We start from the raw sequence: 19,809 nt of genomic DNA, 5'->3' as shown, positions 1-19,809 counted from the left end.
TAAATTATATTATAGAACAAGTGAAAAAACGATCGAAATATCTACTGATTTTTTTAGAATATTATACTTAATTTTTGGAACACAAACTATATATTTTTTAAAACAAACGTTAGAACATATATTTTAACTTTTAAAACACGAACTATGAAGTTTAGAACGTACGACATATTTTTTAGAACATACGTTATGTTTTTTAGAACACGTGTTATGTTTTTTCGAACATGAGTTATAAATTATATTATAGAACAAATGAAAAACCGATCGAGATATCTACTGATTTTTTAGAACATTATACTTAATTTTTGGAACACAAAATCTAAACTTTAGAACATGCGTTATGTTTTTTAGAACATACATTATGTTATTTAGAATATGAGTGTTATAAATTATATTATAGAACAAATGTAAAAATGGTCCATATATTTACTATTTTTTTAAACATTATACTTAATTTTTATAACACGAATTATAAAGTTTAGAATATATGTAACAATATTTAGAATATCGTCCTTAACATTTTAAAATATAAATTACAAAAATATAGAGGAATTAAATAAATAAGAAATTAGAGCATGTTTTTGCATTTTTTTTCTATTAATAATTCATTATTATGCATATTTCTTTTTTTATTAATAATTTATTATTATGCACATTTAATTGATATTAATAAGTGCATGCATCAAATATTAAACAATGGAAACTAAAAGGGTCGTAATATATTAAGCATCGCGACACATTGTACACAAGAAAGACAATTGGCTCAGTGGTAAGTAGTGTGGAGTATAGATGCAGGGTCCCAAGTTTGATCCCCCTAGACAGCAGCATTTTTTTTAAATTTACTTACCCAAAACTACGTAGTTTTGGGTGGGCGGTTCTCACACCTAAGGTGAGTTTTCACCTAGGAAATGGTTCTCACAAGAGTCATCTCCTATATATATATATATATATATATATAGGTGTTAGTTATATGATTTATTGAGATATTATTTATATTTGGGTATTAGTTATATTTATATTTATATTTATATTTATATTATACCTTTTAGTTCTTTTATGTTTTTTTGACTTTTTATTTGTTATATATATATATATATATATATATATATATATATATATATATAGTATGGAATTAAGTAATTATATAGGGTATATGTAACTTGTTTTTCCATTTTAATTCATTACGTACATTTTATTCATCATTATTTGTAATATCAACTTTTCTATATGCTTATTTTACTCTTAGTTACATAGGGTTATATAATATAGTTTATACCTTTTTATTCTATTTTCACTATTGATAATCTATAGTTATAACTATTATTTTTTACCATATATATTTACTCATTTTCTGTAGTCACTTGAATATATGTACATATATTTAGATATAGAGGGTTTGGGTGATTTTTGATTTAATGTGTTTAATAATGTAATTATGTTTGTATTGATTGAGTAGAAGTGGGGATTAAATTGAGTGAAAATGGAAGGAATAAATCATAAAAAAGAGAGGTTTCAATTTGGTTTTTAAATAAAAGGTATTCAAATGCTTTCAAAATGTAAATAAAATGTTTTAATTTCATTTTCCACTTCAAACAGTTTTTAAAAGTATCGCGTTTTAAAACCTTGATCCGTTCCAATAACGGATTTGAGCGAACATGTAAATTAAAAAATTTTTGTGAATAAAACCTTTTGAATATTTATTAAGTGTAAATAAAAGAGTTTTAAGTTGATTTTCTTTCTTAAGTGATTTTGAACAAAATAATTGACTTATATGCCTAACCACGTTTTCATTCAAAAGATTTCTCTACTTCACGTTTTAAAGGCACTTAAGTCGTTAAGCATTTAAAAATGGGTGATTCTTTAAACAAAGTGGCTTTTTTTAAATGCTCAAAACGGTTTTAAAAAACGAGAAAGAAAAGGTTTCAAATGAATTTAAAACTTAAAGAAGTATGCGATTAGACCGTTAGCGCCTAGTGGTGTTAAGTAGGAGGCCAGTGGTTCAAGACCGGGCGACGTCGAGGTGCCTAGTAGCCTTTCTCCGGAAAGGAGCTAGCCTTCTCGGCTCGTACCCAATTTCCCGAACCCGACCGGTCTCCCGCAAGGAATCGGTGTTCATTTCCCATTCGTGGGTGGCGAATCTTCCATACTCTGAGCTCCGGTCCTACCGAGTAGCTTGATTCCTAGATTGGTTGCTTTCGGCGCCAATCACATCGTCGTCGTCAAGGGTATCATCCCCTCGGGTTCACCGAACGAGGCTTGATACCTACAACAAACCATCTAGTATGCATGGAGCTCCGAAGCTTTTTTTGACTTCCCAAGTATTTAAGGGCTTGGTGGTCGGCGTATAGCATGAACTCCTTCCCTATGAGATAGTGCTCCCACGTCTTGAGACCCCGCACTACCGCATAGAACTCCTTATCGTAGGTATCCCACTTTTGTCGTGACTCACACAACTTCTCACTAAAGTACGCAATAGGCCTCCTCTCTTGCATCAAGACTCCCCCAACTCCTACTCCACTTGCATCACATTCCACCTCGAATAGCTTGTCAAAATCTGGAAAAGCCAACACCAGGGCCGTGCTTAACTTTTCCTTAATCAATGCAAAACTTCCCTATTGCTCGTCTCCCCACTTGAAGCCTCTTCCCTTCTTCAAACACTCAGTCAAGGGTGCTACAATGACACTGAAATTCCAGATGAACCATCTATAGAATGTGGCTAACCCATGGAAGCTACTAATATCCCCAACAGTCTTCAAAGTCGGCCACTCTAGGATAGCCCTCACATTCTCTTCATCAACCCGGATTCCATCCCCACTCACAATATACCTGAGGAACAGAAGACTCTCCATCACAAAATCACACTTCTTTGTGTTAGCAAATAGTTGGTTCTCTCGGAGTAACGTCAATACGGCTCTCAAGTGCTCTATGTGCTCTTCCAAAGTCTTATTATGGATGAGGATGTCATCAAAATAGACCACACCAAACTTCCCAATCATCGGCCGAAGGACTTGATTCATCAATCTCATAAAGGTGCTCGGTGCATTGGTCATCCCAAACGGCATCACTAGCCACTCATACAACCCATTCTCGCGTCTTAAACATCATTTTCCATTCATCTCCCGCTCTAATCCAGATTCGATGGTACCCGCTCCTCAAATCAATCTTGGAAAACACTTTGGAGCCGTTCAATTGGTCCAACATATCATCAAGTTGGGGAATGGGAAACTTATATCGGATAGTGATCTTGTTAATGGCTCAGCTATCCACATACATCCTCCACGACCCGTCTTTCTTGGGTGTCAATAAAGCTGGAACCGCACACGGGCTCATACTCTCTCTCACATAGCCCATCTTCACCAACTCCTCAACCTTCTCCTTCATAACCTCACTCTCCTTCGGGCTCATTCGGTAGTGAGGAAGACTAGGCAAACCAGCTCCCGGCACAAGGTCGATGTGGTGTTGAATGTCCCTTAGGGGTGGCAATCCATGTGGCAAATCCTCCGGAAAGACATTCCAGAACTCATTAAGTAGTCTCCCCACGTTCTCTAGAACCTCTCCTTCTTCACTTCCTACCCCATCCAATGGAATAGTAGCTTTTACCATCACTACATAAACTATTTGACTCTCCTCACACTCATTGATGAACGACTTGTGAGTAGGACAAACAATTAGTGCAGACTTTCCTTTAGTCTCCGGTTCTCCCACAATTAGTGTAAGCACATACCGAACCCCATCTTTCAAGAACTGATAGGTATTCCTCCGCCTGACATGAGTTGCATCTCGATCAAATTGCCAAGGGCGTCCCAAGAGTAAGTGACAAACATCCATCTCCACCACATCACAATAAACCACATCCCGGTACTCCCCAATCTTAAGAGGTACCCTACATCTTTAGGTGACTTTCATCTCCCCGACATTCTTGATCCATCCCACACTATACGGACTAAGATGCGCCTCAATACTCAACCCGAACCTCTTGGCCATGGTGTCACTAATTCTGTTTTCTTGACTACCACTGACAATGATAACGTTGCACTTCATCCCTTGCATAAAGCATCGAGTCCGAAATAGTTGGTGCCTTTGGTCCGCTTCCACCTTACTTGAGACCAATAATCTTCTCATGACATTTATAGCCGGACCACCATCATACTCTCCATCCTCCTCATCATCAATCGAGTCACAACAAACGTCCCTCTCATCTTCATAGTCATCTTTATCATCATACCGTTCCACCATGTTAGCACTTCTTCTTTTGGGCATTCATTGGAGCGATGACCCGCCTCATTGCATCTAAAACACTGGAACGAAGCCGGTTTCACATAGGGGTTATTGCCCCTAGGAGGTGTGCCGCCCTAAAGGGCCTTACATCCCCACTAGGTGCCTTACCCACACTAGGAGCTTTGGTGTCACTTGAGCTAGCGACACTCTTCCTTTTGTCAACTCACTTGGAAGCTTCTCTTCCGCCATAGATGCTATCACTTCCTGCTCTTCGATACCCATCACGTGCTCTTACACTCAATTGAGACTCTGCCTTCAAGGCAAGGTTCCTAACGTCTTGAACTCGAATCACCATTTGCGTCCCGATTCTATCTTGAATGTTATACCTTAGTCCTTCAAGATACCTTGAAGTCTTTTGGCTTTCAGTTTCCGACAAGTTAGCCCTTACCGAAATCCTCAATAACTCCGAGGTGTACTCATGCGCACTTCTAGACCCCTATGAGCAGTTCCGATAGGAGCTATAGATGTACTATTCATAGTCGAGTGGTAAGAACCTCTCCCTCAACATCAACTTCATCCTCAACCAAGATCTTATCGGCTCCCTTCCTCCCCTTCTTCTCCATTCCTTCACGTGATCCTACCAAACCGAGGCTCCCCCTTTTAACTAATATGCCACTAACCAAACCTTCCTATCTTCTTGTATCCCCGCATAATCGAAGAACCTCTCCACTTCTAGTAGCCAATCAAGGAATCCCTCTATGTCAAGTTCCCCTCCAAATGAAGGTAGATCAATTTTCAGTTTGAAGGCATCATCCTTATTGAAATTTCCTCCATACCCACCTCTTCCATTCAATTTATCTCTATATCCACCTCTCTCATTCCCATTACCCCCATACGGGTCATCCACAACATAATTCGTCCTCCCGTGACCACTTACATCATTATCATTCAAAACATCTAAATTCCTAGCATTCAAATGCATAGGACCAACAACATCATTCACATTCCTAGCATGTATATGTCTATCATCCACAACACCAACATCATTCCTAATACCCATAGTTCTAGCAATCCTATTCAACTCAAAATCATCAAACAAATCGCCATCACTATCACTATCAGCATTTCTAATGATAACTACGTTACAACGCCTTACCTCATGAACCCGAGGGTCCATTGGTTATGGCACGTGATTCCTTTTGGGAGGTGGTGTCGGTTGTCGATTGGGTTGAGACCGTATAGGCTCTTCTTATCGTCGGTGATGATCTCCGGCTAGTTGTCCTTGGGTATTTCGACCCTCCATCTTGAGGCCTTCAATGGCGAGAGTTAACTCCCGGGTGCTCGCTTGGTGCCTCTTGTTGTCCAATGATGTGACTCTAGCAAGTGTACTAGATACAAGTAATAAAGTGATAAGTCAAGTATCGTATCCACATGGATTGAGATCAAAATGATATGAGAAAATCGTTGCTGAACAGAGTGTGTGCGTAGAGGTATCTTTTTAGTAGGATTGATTGTTTGAGTGTGATGGTTAAGACAACAGTGTGCTAAAGTTATGAAAGATATGACAAATAGAAGACAGTTTAAAGGATAGAACAGGCTAGGCACTGCCGAACAGGTTGTGCTAAGTCTTACAACATTCCAACGAATTAGTGATGATGCCAATGAAGCCAAAGTATCAACTTTAATGCCCGCTTAATTCAACTTTCGTGTGTTCTTAAGTTCCTGAGATTTACTAGAACCTTTAGCGTCCTAAAGATACGTTCTTTCTTGCATTAAGATCGAAGATGCATTTCTATTTAAGAAAACCTTCGACACAACCATCTAACAGGTCTGCTTCGAGGTTGCGAGATTAATAGAGATATCAGTGAAGATGCAAGCAGTGTCCTAACATTCATCTATCACATGCATAAATGCCGAAGCACAGAAGTTAAACCCTCTTCAATCACAACATTGGCAAAATACTACACATTCATTGAAAACGAAATAAGACTTACATTACTGGCCCGGACTGGCCTTGCCCATTCAAAATGGATTACTCACTCATATCGAGCAGTGAGTAATCAGTTGTTCTTGATACAACGAGAAACTCCATTGGAGCTCTATTCTAAAGCTTTAACTATTCTAAAAAGTAAATTATCCGATCATCAACCTCCTGCCCTATCTTTCCTTTGCTACATCTATTTAAAGGAGAAAGATAGGGCCACAACTGGTACCCGAAAGTACCCTTCAAAATATTATAGAGAAAAATAAGTCAACACTTTACTAAAACTAAAGCAAAGTAAAATAATCATTGATCTTTTTGACCCTTGAACACTCAAGGGTCGAAACTTCTTGTCTCTTATTGCTTTTGGGAAATGCCACATGAACACTTTATCACCTGCTACCTCAGCCTCTGCCACACCTATGATCTGTCGCTGTCCGTCATTGAGTATCCGGCGTTTAACCGCTGGATCAAATAAAGGCTCCACTCCTTCTTGGCAGTAGCGAAATAAGCTATTTCCAGCGAGCTTGGCTTTTATCGATGCTTACCTATAAAAAAACATTAATCAGTCCTTTATCTTGCAATATAATGCAAAAACACCCAAATTCTCATATAAATATTATGTTAAACTAAGTCAATTTCATGCCTAACACCTCTCATCTAACTCTCGAAGTGAATCAGTCAACTATTTTAGCACGCATTCTATTGCTTCAAATCTTTGCTCATTGGATCCGATGGCTTCAGATTGGATACCTGGTTGAACCATTTCGGAGAAGAAGTCTCCGAGAAGGAAAATGACTCAGCTCTGATACCAATTGATGTAAATTAAGTCAATATGAAGGTTTTAATCATAAACCAGTAAAGCTTACAGCCTTCTCAAGCTAAAACTTGAAGGGTGAGTGACCAAAAATAGGATAAATCCCAAGCTCTCAAAGAGGCTAGAAAGTTTGATATGCAAAAGTTCTTCTTGATTACAAAATAGGAGGTATTTATACCTACCTCTAATTGAAGACTAAAGACCAAAAGGATAGACTAGGGTTACAACTAAAGGGGGTAACCCTAGGGGTAGTTAGGGAATAAAACAAAGGAGTGGTAGTAGGGTAAATAGGACATGGTGGCAAAACAGTAAATAAAGGGAGCACATCTCTTGTCCCCTTCCTTGAAGAACTTGGAAAGGAAGTCTTCTTAAAGGACCACATGCTCTGCGTGTTATATCCCACGCTCCGCGTCACCTGCTGCCGCTCTACGTGGAGATCGACACTCCACAGAATAGCTCCTCTGGTCTTCTTCGTCTATTGTTGGCCTTCTCTCTCCCCTCTAATCAACACTCCCACACTCCGCGTGTTCTAACTCACGCTTCGCGTGAATGGTGCCCTGAGCCAGATTCACTTTGAGTGGTTCTCTTCCTCCTTTACGAACAATAAGCCCACGCTCCGCGCAAGTGGTCCCCTGGTCTTTTGGACTAGAGATGTCCTCATCATTGAGAAATTGGTTAGAGAGAAGATTAGGGATTTAGTGGATGGTAGGTTTGTAAATTACAAAAATACAGTATTAGAAATAGTTATTTCTTGCATAAATTGAAGAATAGCTATTCCATAAAAAGAAGAAATAGAGATTCCATGGAATACCTATTCAATAAAAAAAATTGAAGCAAAGGTGAGAATATCTATTCTTTAGAAATAACTATTCTATTCCTCTCTATTCCGCGAACCAAACGAGCCCTAATAGTGTTAAAAGCTTTAAAAATCTCTAAAAGTTGGATTTTTTTTCTTTTTATATCTCTTAGTACACTATCAAATCTTGGAATGAGCATCTCATCAAGAGTTGGATTTTTTTTTTCTTTTTATATCTCTTAGTACAAATCAAATTTTAAATATTAATTGAGTTATGAAATTGATAATATTTGATAAATTAATTTAAATATAATCAATTTTAATATTTAAAAAATTATTAAATTTAGTTTAATTTATCAAACATTATCAATTTTATGATTAAATTAAGGGAAACGTACAAAAATAAACCTTGTGGTTACGCTCATTTTCGAACAGCACCCACATGGTTTAAAAGTTTGCAAATCGGTACCATGTGTTTCACTCTGTTAGCAAACATAGGTATTTTTGTCTAATAGTGTTAAAATAGCTGAGTTGGCAGTCAAAGTCAAAAGTTTAAAGGGGTATTTTTGTCCTTTTATTTATTCTATATTTTATAATTTATTATAATTTTATAATTTTAAGTCTCACCCAATGGATAACTGACACCTAACATTTTCCATCTCTCTCTCGTGTCTCTCCCAACTCTTCATCTTTTACAAGCTTCTCCTGCAATTCTTCATCTTCTACAAGCTTTAATGGCAGAAGAAAACATATCCAACAGAATATTCTTCCTCGCCAGCAGATATTCAAGTTTTGATAAATCATCATGTTCATATAAAACTCTTTCTCCATCTCGAACGTTCTCCGTTCACTCTGATTCCACCGCCGATCAAGTGCCACCACCGATCTCCACCTTTTTCCTTCCGCCTGTTCATCGTTTTCATCAGATCCAACTTAGTGTATCACAACAAAAATTTGGGAAATCTGCAGAATTTTTTTATAGAAGAAATCTACAGAAATTAGTTCAAACACAAAATTAAGCAATTAATTCAAGAATTAAAACAAAATTAAGCAATCAGGAGTAGAGTGTTATTATTGTTCAAATGGGTTCCTCCTTTTTCTTATTTCTTGATAATTGTTCAAGTTCGAAGTTCATGTTCCGGTCAGTCATTGAAATCCATTCTCTGTAGCAGTATGCTTAACGCCATCGAAATAAGAAGAGTTCTTTGCTTGGATGGAAAAATCAACTCTGGCGAGGGAGATGAGAAAATTAGAAAAGATTTTGATCCCTGTAATCTTTGCTATGTTGATCCATTGAAGAAAGAAACACAACAAAAATGGAGTTATGGAGTTCGGTTGAGGAGATGAAAGAATTAGAAAAGTTTGGTGTTATTTGGGATGTACAGAATTGCAGGAGAAGCTTGTAGAAGATGAAGATTTGGGAGAGAGACGTGAGGGAGAGATGGAAAATGTTAGGTGTCACTGACCTATTGGGTGAGATTTACAATTTTAAAATTATAATAAATTATAAAATATAGAATAAATGAAATGACAAAAATACCCTTCTAAACTTTTGACTTTGATAACTTGCTGGATCCGCTTTGATATCCTTTGCCGGAGTTATCTGCAAAACAAAACCGGAGACAGGATCTCCGGGAAAACTCTCCGACGATCAAGTCAGTTTTTGTCAGAATGAGTCTATAATTTAGCAATAGCTTTGTGGGAAAAAATGTGAACGTACCTCCTCCCTTATTCTTAGGGCCTTTTATAGGTGTTTTTTGGGTAACCGCCGAGGGCGGTTACTCCTTAGTGGGCCACGTTCTGAGGGCGGTTACCCCTTTTTAGGCCCTGTCCCTTTCGTGGTTTTCATGGCAACGAACGTGGTTCTGAGTGGGAGTCTTGGCGCTCCGTTTAGGAATTCGGGACGGTTTACTCGCTGCGCCCGCTTCCTTCATTCGGGTCCCGTCCAATCTTAGCCCATGGGGCTTTAATATGGGCTGGGCTTGCGAAATGAATATAACCCGTTTTGGGCTTCGCGGGTTATCACATGCCTCCCCCTTGGTCTAGTAAGAGCCCTTTTAGGGTCTTTTTATAGGGGACGCTTCGTCTTTGTCCGATTATTTCAAAGTTTTTGAACTTGTGCATTTCCCCTCTTTCGTTTTCTCCGGCGTCGACCTTTTAATTCCGTTACTTCTTTTCCGATGTTGACCTCTTAATCCCGTCACTTCACTGTGTTGTCGTTTTCATGTAAGTTTTTCTTTTCACATTTGTTCCTTGTTCAACTTTTTGCTTCTGTTTTCCTTTTATCGATCATGTCAGACCTCGACTTCGCGCCGTTTGACGACGATTATGTCCGCGAGGTCTCTAACGAGGTCGAAGAGATGGTTGAGGAAGCTTCGACCAGCTCTCCTGGGTGTAATTCTCATCCCGTCGACTTCCTTCATCTGGCGAATACAACCGACGAGGGTTTAGGTTTTGACCCCAAAAAGTTAATTCCGCCACCTGTCCCAACCCCTCGTTTGTTACCAAAGAAGGACAGGTCGGGAAGTCTGGTTTGTCAAGAGACAATCGATGATTTGCGGGAGCATTATCCCTGGCTCCGAGGTCTCGAGATTATCATTCCTGGGGAGGATAGGGGACCGGGCGATTACCCAAAGGGGTACTTCACTATTTTCGTGGCCCAGATTATCTGCGGCTTCACTTATCCGCTGGCGGATGAGATTGCTTCCGTCCTAGGCGGTTACGGAATCGCGCCCGGGCAATTGCACCCTAACGGCTGGGCCGATTTGACTCTGGACAAATTCTTAGCGGATTGTTTGGAGGTTCCCTTTTCGCCCAAAATCTTCTCCAAGCTCCACCATTTCAAAAGCTCGGCGGGGTATTTCACTTTCATCCGCCAGAGCGGATACTATGGTTTTGACGAGAAGCTGAACAAGATCCGCGAGTGGGATCGATCTTACTTTTTCATCAAGTTTAATGAGGAGAACCTGAACTTCCTTCGTTGCTGGAGCCGACCCAACGTAAAGAGTTTGAACTTCGGGTATCCCAGCCAGGAAGAATCCGCCGTTATCAAGTTCCTGAAGAGCACTCCACCTTTTGTATGGACATACGATCAGGCCTTTCATATGCTAAGGAGCCGAGTGGTGATTGCATACCGCGAGGGGGATCGTGTTGTCTATATTCCTTATCGCGTTTTTGTGCAAGGTACTTTTTATTTCCAAGTTGATGGTTTCTTTTAACCCTTTGCATGGGTGATCCTTTATCTCAAATCGCTGCAGATCGGGAGGCCAAAGCCCTGGCGAGAAGAAAGAAGCGGATGACGGAAACCACTTCCGTTGTAGGGGCGGATCCTTCTGGAGGGACGATTCCTTCTATTGGGGCGGATTCCCCGGTTAGGGCTTCCGCTTCACAAGGTCCCGCTTCTGCCTCTGAGGATCTTCCTTTAACCAGGAAGCGGAAGATAAGTGCGGATATAGAGTCTTTTCGTTCTAAAAAGAAGAACACTTCTGTGTCCCTTACTGTTGGCGGCGCACCTGTATCCGCCTCATCTAAAGGAAAGAGCAGTACCCCCATTCACGAGGTATCTTGATCTACTCCCTCTCGTATTGCTACTTTTTCTTCATGAGCTATCTGCCATTCTCTTGATATTTTTCTTTATGCTTTTGCAGCCAATCCCCGATATTAGCGGATGGTGGACTAGGACTTTCGGCCTGGCCGTGAATTTCTCTTGCAAGGATATTGTATCTTCCATATGCAATGTCCTCGGGCGACTTCCCTCTGCCTCCCGTGTGCGCGAGCAAGTATCGCTCCCTATTGCTGTGGAAGGGATCGAGAAGCGTTCTGTAGAAGTATATTATTGCTTTGTCCTTTCGCTTTCAAATATCTTGTGTTCATTGTAACCGCATATTTCTATTCGCCCATTTTTATTTGTGAGACGTGTTATATGCAGATTATCAATTTCGCTGAGGGCATTCTCCGAAGGGATGTAGAGCGAGCCAAGGAGTTGGAAAGTCTTGGTACGGAATTGGCGACTCAGAAGTCGCTTTATGATGATGTCCAATGGAAGGTGAAGGTCCTAGAGGGCACCTGTCAGAAGGCCGTGGGCGAGAAGGAGGAGGCCCTTAAATCCCTTCAGGCCAAGTCCGATGAACTGCAAAAAGCCCTCGACGACCTAGCTGCTTTCAAGGAGGCCCAAAAGAAGAGGGTTGAGGAGATTTTGGCTGAAGATGGCGCCCGCATCTACTGGTATGGGGAGCGGATTCATGCGGCTTATGAGCATGGGCATCAGGGTCTAGTACTTAACCGCCCCAAAGTTCCCATCCCTGAAAAGGATTTAACTGGGGAGTGGGATAAGCTGGAAGCCGAGGATGCTGATATGGATGAGGTACTCTTCTTAGATTGGAAGAGTCTTCAGGATCCTCCGATTGGCTGCGAGATCCCTATTCAGCCCGCGGAAGGAGAGGCACCCCAAGCCGTTTCTCAGCCTGTGCAAGAGGTACCTCTCGCCGAAGAGGTTACTGAAGCGGTTACCGATTCAAGGGTTGAGGATTCGCTTGAAGTAGATCCTCCTATCGGAGGAGATGAGGGAGTCGCCGCAGTCCAGGAGGGCATTAGGGGCGAAGGAGAGGAAGCTGTAGCATAGCTTAACTTATATTTGGACTTTTGTATGTAAAAACCATGTAACAAACCGTTCTGATATATATATTTTCTTTCGGTTGTTGCTTTTCATATGTGTGTGATTGTCACTTTTTTGCCCTTTATATGTGCCCTTTGTCTTTTTGCCGACTCCATATTTGTGTTTCTTCATAGCTAGGGTGGCCAGACCCTTTTTGCAATTTTGAGTACTCGTTTATTCGCTTAATTTTATGCCTTAACTTATAATTCTTCTTTCGAAAATAGTCATAAGTTTTGATCATAAGGTTTTGCGAGTGATGCGTGATCATGCATCCGCCTTTCTTTAACAGGCAACACATTTATGTGTTTTTGATTTTAACCCTAAGGTTTTTTGCGAGTGATGCGTAATCATGCATCCGCCTTTCTTTAAGAGGCAACACATTTATGTGTTTTTGTAAAGAATCCGCATTTTGTTGTAACATACTGAGTGAATGTAATAACTTTTATTGATGACGAGAAAAAGTTTATTACATATGTACACCAATTCTGCGGGATCGAAGCCTCATTAAAACCTTTTATCAGAAAACCCAGTGGGAAAAACTCATAAAAGGAAAAAGAGTACTCGTCATTTCCTCGAACTACTCGGCCTTTCTATATAGGCGTAGATTCTCTAGATTCCAGGTGCGCGGGAGCTTCTTTCCGCTCATTTCTTCTATTTCAAAAGTGGCTGGTCCCAGCTTCTTGGATACTTTGTATGGTCCGATCCAGTTGACGCCCAGCTTTCCTTTGCCATCTCTGGATTGTATTTTATCCGCTTTTTTCAAGACCAAGTCGTTTTCGTTGATTATTACTTTTCGCATTCTTCTGTCATGGTATTTCTTGATTCTATTGCGGTACATTGCCATTCGCATGTAAGCTTTCTCTCTTCGTTCCTCTACAGAATCCAAAGCATCTCTGATGTTGATAGGATTTTGTGTGTCGCAATAATAAATTGTCCGATCTGTGGGCGACTTGATTTCAACAGGTAGGACTGGTTCGGCTCCATAAACTAGCGAGAAAGGTGTTTCGTCTGTTGCTGCCTTTACAGAGGTTCTGTATGCCCACAACATATGGGGTATCTCATCCGCCCAACCTGTTTTTTTGTCACCTAGCCGCTTCTTGATGCCTTGAACCATGGCCCTGTTGGTAACTTCTGTCATACCATTTGATTGGGGATGGTTTACAGAAGAAAAATGATTCTTGATTCCCATGCTTTCGCAGTATGTTTTGAACTTGGCACAGTTGAACTGGGTGCCATTGTCGGTTATAAGCTTCTGCGGGATCCCAAATCGCATGATAATGTTCTCTCGTAAGAACTCGATCATTCGCTCAGGTGAATTGACCATTCCATCAACCGGCCAGATGCGTCAGGTTTCTGCAGTACCTTTCGCATTGGGATGCCAGTTCTCACAATGATAGTATGCGCCTGAAAGTATGGTTTCAATCTAGCCGCCGTGGTTATCACTGCGAGGGCCATTTTGTCCAACTTCGAATACCGGAGTTCTGCATCCTTCAGGACTTTGCTCACGTAGTACACTGGATATTGTTGCCCTTTTTCTTCTCGCACCATCACAGTGCATATCGCCATGCTGGTGACGGATACATAAAGAAACAAATCTTCTCCGTCTTCCGGCCTGCTCATTAAGGGCGGATAACATAGTAATCGCTTTATCCCCTCAAATGCTTCTTGACAATCGGGCGTCCATTCAAAGGACTTGGATTTTTTGATGGCATTGTAGAAAGGTAGACATCGCCTAGCTGAGCATGATATGAATCGCCCTAATGCCACCAACCGCCCGTTCAGTCTCTGTACTTCCCTTATGTTCCTTGGCGTCTTCATCTCCATTACTGCTTTAACCTTCTCAGGATTCGCCTCAACCCCTTTGCCGCTAACAATGAAACCCAGGAACTTCCCGCTCTTGCTCCGAATGTGCATTTCTCTGGGTTCAATTTGAGGCCATATTTGATCAACACTTCTAGGATTTCTTTGATATCCCGTGGGTGGTCTTGCATTTTCTTGCTTTTGATGATCATGTCATCAACATAGATCGAGAAGTTCTCGCCGGATTTGTCTGAAAATATCTTATTCATCATCCTCTGGTATGTTGCTCCCGCGTTTTTCAATCCGAAAGGCATCACCTTGAAGCAATAAGTCGCCTGGTGAGTTATGAACGATGTTTTGATTTCATCCGCCTTCTCCATGGGTATCTGATGGTAACTGGATTTCACGTCGGTGAATGATAAGGCTTCATATCCTGCAGTTCCATCTACCAATATATCAATGTTAGGAAGCGGATACATATCCTTCGGACATGCCTTGTTCAGATCTTTGAAGTCGACGCACATTCTGTACGTTCCATTTGGCTTTTTGACTAGCACCACATTGGCTAGCCATTCCGGATAGGTGACTTCTCGAATCGCATCCGACCTTAGCAAGTCCGCCACTGCTTTTTCAATCGCCTTTTGCCGCTCAAGAGCATGTCCCCTCTTCTTTTGCCGCACTGGGGTTGCCCCTTTGTCTACATTCAACCGATGGGTTACTACGTCAGGGCTTATTCCTTTTAGCACTTCATTTGGGGCGGCAAATGCCGACTCACATTGGGTCAATACCTCGGTAATGGCTTTCTTTGTTTCTTCTGAGAGTCCAGCCGCTATTCGCACGTTCTTGTCATTCGAGATGGCGAATAGTTCCGTTTCTCCCAATGCTTCCGCCGGCAGCTTCTCTTCGACTTTATCCCCCTCTTCCGGTTTTGGTTCAAGTGATAATGTATAGGCCTGTTGAGATACAAGTTGATCACCTTCAACTATGACTCGCCCTTGGTGTGTTGGCAAATGTAACGTCAAATGCTTCATTGAGATGAGCGACTCCGTCTCCGACAGGAATGGCCGTCCCAGAATTATGTTGTAGGCCAGTGGGAGATCAACAATTGCGAATTCTAAATCACCTCACCATTTTAGATTCTTATCGCCCATTTCTGCCTCCAACACCACCTGCCCACTTGTTTGGGAGGATTGACCCCCAAAACCAGTTACATCCATGAAGGTGTGTTCTACACGCTCGTCGTTGATTCCCAACTTGTTGAATGCTGTCCGGGTAATGACGTTGCAAGAACTGCCCGTGTCGATAAGGACCCGCTTGACGTCCCATCCTTCAACGGCCATCGTGATCACCAGGGCATCCGCATGTGGCTCCGTGATTCTCGCAAAGGAGTAATTGAGGGCATCCCCCCTATGTGTGTTGCTCTTTCGCCATTCACGGCGAGTTCTTTTTGTTGGAGGCTCGTAGATTCCGCCTGCTATCACGTTTATCACCCCTTTCTTCTGCTTCTTTTCTGGCCGTGTTTCTCCCTCATGCGGGAGCGTTGTTTTCTCATCAGCTGTTTCTTTTCTTACAAATTGACTCAGCTTGCCTCTCTCGATCAGTTTTTCTATTTCCTTCTTCAGTTCGTAGCAATCATCTGTGTCATGGCCATTCAACCTGTGGAACCTGCAATACTTACTGGGATAGCGCCCCAAACTGGTTCGGCCTTTCACCTCGGGGAACCGCACATCCTTCTTCAAGGGGCTCTTTTCGATCCAAAGTAACACCTCTTGGCGAGTCGTGTTTAGTGGTGTGTGATGTCCTCCACCTTGAAAGGGACGATCACCTCTTCGAACAAAATTACTTTTGGACTGGGTCTGACGCCGACTGTCCGAAGTGGTTCTTGCGGCATCTCTTTCTCGCCGAGTTTGGGCCCTATGTTCCCTGTTGACATCATCCACTTCCATGAATTCCTTTGCTATCTTCATGAGCTCGGCTACAGTGCGTGGTTTGTTACAGATGATTTCTTTCCGCATGCTCCAATCTGTGGTTCCATCCGCCATGATGTTGCGAATACTCACGATATCCGGGTTCTGCAATCGCACTAGGATATCGTTAAAGGCGACAATAAATTCCCTTAGGGAATTATAGTTTCTCTGTTTGATCTCCTTCAGCCGCCTATCTGTCACATCTGCCGCTTTACAGCCCACGAACTTTGCACAGAAATCCCGACTATATTGTTGCCAATTGTGAATAGATTCTGCCGGTAAAGATCAAAACTAATCAGATGCCGCACCGCCCAAAGTTGTCGAGAATAACCTGCAAATTATGCTTTCGCTTGCCCCTGCAACATCCATTAACTCTCGGTAGTTCCTGACATGAGCCTCAGGGTCAGAATTTGGATCCCCATAGTATTTTGGTATGGCAGGTGCTTTGATTCTGTGATCTGGAATGAATTCCCGCAGCGAAAGGGCAAAAGGTGAATCGCTCTGGACCTCTGCTCTCGGCCTAGGCGAGTACCCCATTCGCTCCATCATGCTTCGTAATTGATCTTCTAAGTCAATATCGGGTATTCGCCGGACTTCTTCCATCCGCTGCTGGTGAATTCTGGGTGGCATCCACCCGCCCATCGGTGTTGAGACGTGTGCCTGTTGGGGGACTAACAGCTGTCCCGTTATAGGATCAAAGTTCCATGTGTGCTCCCGCCCAGGAGTCATCAACTCTGAATGTCCGTGAGGAAAAGGTTCCACTTGCTGTTGCGGAAGAGTGCCTTGTACCCCTGGCAACGGTTGGGATGGCTGCCAGGTCGGATGTATCGTCGTAATGAGATCTGGGTGCGAGTAGTTGCTCGGGTGGCTGTGTGGGTTTGTGCGACTACTCTGGCCCACTTGATTGGGCTCCTGAGATGGCTGCGGAAGGACAGGTATGACAGGAATAGTCGGTGATTGCGTTGAGATAACCACAGGTTCTTGAGGAGCAGCCGCCACGGCGGTATTGTGTTCGGCGAGGGCCGTTAGTAAATTAATCATTCGATCTCCAGCCGCCTGGCTCATGTTCGAAGCCAAGACTTGTCCTGCCATCTGCACAAAATCACTATTGGACATTTCCATCTCAGCTTGCACTTGGACTTCCAATAAGGGACTCAATTGTCCCGAAGGACCCGATGAGCCAGGCCCCACAGGCTGTGCACTTGCAGGTTGCGAATTCGCAATCCGTGGTCCCCTGGAGTTCATACTGGTTGATCTAGTGGTAACGCCGGTCGTTCGTGATGGTTCTGACATGTTCTTCGTGTACCTTTAACCAAATGTTGGTAAAAAAGTTCCACGCTCACCGCACCAATGATAACTTGCTGGATCCGCTTTGATATCCTTTGCCGGAGTTATCTGCAAAACAAAACCGGAGACAGGATCTCCGGGAAAACTCTCCGACGATCAAGTCAGTTTTTGTCAGAATGAGTCTATAATTTAGCAATAGCTTTGTGGGAAAAAATGTGAACGTACCTCCTCCCTTATTCTTAGGGCCTTTTATAGGTGTTTTTTGGGTAACCGCCGAGGGTGGTTACTCCTTAGTGGGCCACGTTCTGAGGGCGGTTACCCCTTTTTAGGCCCTGTCCCTTTCGTGGTTTTCATGGCAACGAACGTGGTTCTGAGTGGGAGTCTTGGCGCTCCGTTTAGGAATTCGGGGCGGTTTACTCGCTGCGCCCGCTTCCTTCATTCGGGTCCCGTCCAATCTTAGCCCATGGTGCTTTAATATGGGCTGGGCTTGCGAAATGAATATAACCCGTTTTGGGCTTCGCGGGTTATCAGACTTTGACTGCCAACTCATCTATTTTAACACCGTTAGATAAAAATGTCTATGTTTGCTAACGGAATGAAGCACATGGTACCAATTTGCAAACTTTTAAACCACATGTGTGCGGTTCGAAAATGGGTGTAACCACAAGGTTTATTTTTATACTTTTCCCTTAAATTAATATATAAATTCCGATTTGAACTAAATTATCCACCGACTTTAAAAGCAAAATTGACTCTTAATTCAAGATATTTTTTTTAATGTTGATTAGAAATAGAAAAGAGGTATCTAAGTAGGAATTAGTTTATTTTTTAATCCTACTCTACAGTGTCACAATGTCTGTATTTGGTATTATTTTCGCAAATCTTAAAAGCAATTTTCACAACTTCTCCAGTTAAAGCACTGTTTGGTAAAATAAAATAAAACAAAATTGATTTTCTTAAAAGCATATAAAAACATTTTTAGAAAAAACTACAATTTATAGTTTTCGGAGAGAGTAGCTTTCAGAACTTACTAGAAAAATTGATATTAAACTTTTGCGGGATAAAAATAAAATAAATTTTGACTTAATTTAAAAATAACCTATTTAATTGCTCAAAATCGAGCGAGTTTGATTGAGCAAAAATAAATAAATCATGCACCCATATTTAGCCCCCAAACCGATCAATCTTGTATACACGAATGTAATTAGAACTTTTGTTATATAAATCTTCAATTACTACACCACTCATTTTGGCTTGCCAATACATGATTTTATTCTCATACTTAATACACAACACAAAATACAAGCACTTATATATACTAATCTTTATTAATTTTAAACTACAAGAAAAAAAATCAACCATATAAATACAAATATCTTGAAGAATCTATATATTAAAATGGTTTTAATTTTTTTAATTTTCCCTATAACCTTCTTTAAAATCGGTAATACTTTCTTAATACTTATTATTAGTGATGAAGCTAAATATTATTGAAACTTAAATGATTAATAATCCAATATTTATAGTGATTTTCTATGCATAAAGCAATGAAAATTCAAGAGAGGCAAATTACATTTTGTTTTCTTTTATATTTTCCATTTATTTACCTAACTTCATGCATTCTTGCTTTTTTCATCACTAAACAAGTGAAGTTTTAATTATGATATCTTTAATTCAAACAAATTTCTTGAATTTTCTTTTAAGATGATTTCCGAAAAATGGTTTGACAAAACAAATTCAAAGCGTATATCATAATGTTTGTAATATGCATCAATGGAAAATATTTGGTACGTGTACTTACCATGAATTTCTGCATCTAGACGTCAAGGATCTGGCAAATGTCATTTGCAATACTTCTTAATTTCCAACCATTTCATTTTGAACCATTTTTTTTAAAGTTGATTTCCGACCATTTCATTTTGAACCATTTTTTTTAAAAGTTGATTTTGTAAGAGAGATTGAAAACTTTTAAAAATTGAGATAAATCGTGGCCTGTGAGATTCGAACTCACGCGGGGAAACCCCACTTACTTAGCAGGCAAGCGCCTTAACCACTCGGCCAAAGCCACAAGGTGTTTGATTGAGCAAGTCAAATTTTGATATAACCAATTGTTTTTTTAAAATAGATTTCCTATCTTGTGTCATTATACTATAAGTATTCCATTTAATTCGTATGTACTTTTATCCGTTAAGAATAAATAAAAATAAATAAATAATATAAATAAAATAAATATTCCACAAGTTTAATTCATTCACCAATTTAACAAACAAATTAAAACATTCAAATATTTTT

The 19,809-nt window shown here is 40.9% G+C and overlaps 1 non-coding gene across 1 annotated transcript; it reads right to left on the bottom strand.

Moving 5' to 3' along the window:
• Positions 1-19,503: 19,503 nt before the first annotated feature.
• On the bottom strand, positions 19,504-19,585 carry TRNAS-GCU (transfer RNA serine (anticodon GCU)). Its single transcript has one exon. It is a non-coding gene; the product is annotated as a tRNA-Ser (tRNA).
• Between the last annotated feature and the right edge of the window lie 224 nt (positions 19,586-19,809).

Source organism: Euphorbia lathyris, chromosome 6 (genome assembly GCF_963576675.1).
Source record: "Euphorbia lathyris chromosome 6, ddEupLath1.1, whole genome shotgun sequence".
Lineage (NCBI taxonomy): Eukaryota > Viridiplantae > Streptophyta > Magnoliopsida > Malpighiales > Euphorbiaceae > Euphorbia > Euphorbia lathyris.
Note: the sequence above shows the minus strand (reverse complement) of the source record. Positions and strands in the feature narration are given on the sequence as shown.